Raw genomic sequence first — 962 nt, forward strand, 5'->3', positions numbered from 1 at the left:
AAGCATAACACGCACACAACCCATGAAGTTGCAGCAGCCAAGGCAGGCAGGCCAGGCCACTGCAGCAGCCAAGGCACGCTACCCAGGCAGCTGCAACAGCCCAGGCAGGCAGGCCAGGCAGCTGCAGTAGCCAAGAAGGCTAGCCATGCACCACTACAGCACCCAGGCAGCCAGCAGCCCAGCCAGGCAGCTTCCCAACAGCCTGTACATGCACGTGATTTTGGTGCATTTCGGCCATTTTGGTGATTTTGGTGATTTTCGGTGAATTTCTATGATATTGGTGCATTTTGGTCTTGTGATACTCATGACTATGTTTGGTTTTTTTTTTTCTCTAAAGTTTTGCAAGGTTCAAAGGGAAGGTCCGTTAACAAGGAAGTAAATAAATGAAGTTCGCGACATGTGGGCTTTTTTCTTCACATTTGATGGCTTCTAGAATTGTTGTAATGGTTTGTTAGCTTGACTTTATTAATTAGTTATTATCAACATTATTTTAATTAATTAAGTACTTATTAGTACGTAGTATTTGTAATTGTAATCTTAATATATGTTGGTGTAAATAAATATGGTTGTTCATTAAATATATTAATGATGTTACTTTTTATATATATAATTATTTTGTGTTATATATATCATTGTATTATTTTGTTTGTAATATTAATATTATTATTAATTAATAATATTAATTTTATTATTAATTAATAATAAATTTATATCGATTAATAATATTATATTAATATTATTAATTAATAATACTAAAATTATTGTGAAAGGTCACTAATAATATTATTATATTAATATTATTAATAATAAAATAAAATAAAAAACAAAATGTACAATTGGAAGCGGTTTGAACCGCTTCCAATTTAACTTCACAATGGCAAGCCCCCAAAACCGAAGCGATTCAAAACCTCTTCTAATTAGGGGGTTTGAACCGCTTCCAATTTAGTTTATTCTACTAGTGA

This window comes from Chenopodium quinoa, unplaced genomic scaffold, assembly GCF_001683475.1.
Source record: "Chenopodium quinoa cultivar QQ74 unplaced genomic scaffold, ASM168347v1, whole genome shotgun sequence".
Lineage (NCBI taxonomy): Eukaryota > Viridiplantae > Streptophyta > Magnoliopsida > Caryophyllales > Amaranthaceae > Chenopodium > Chenopodium quinoa.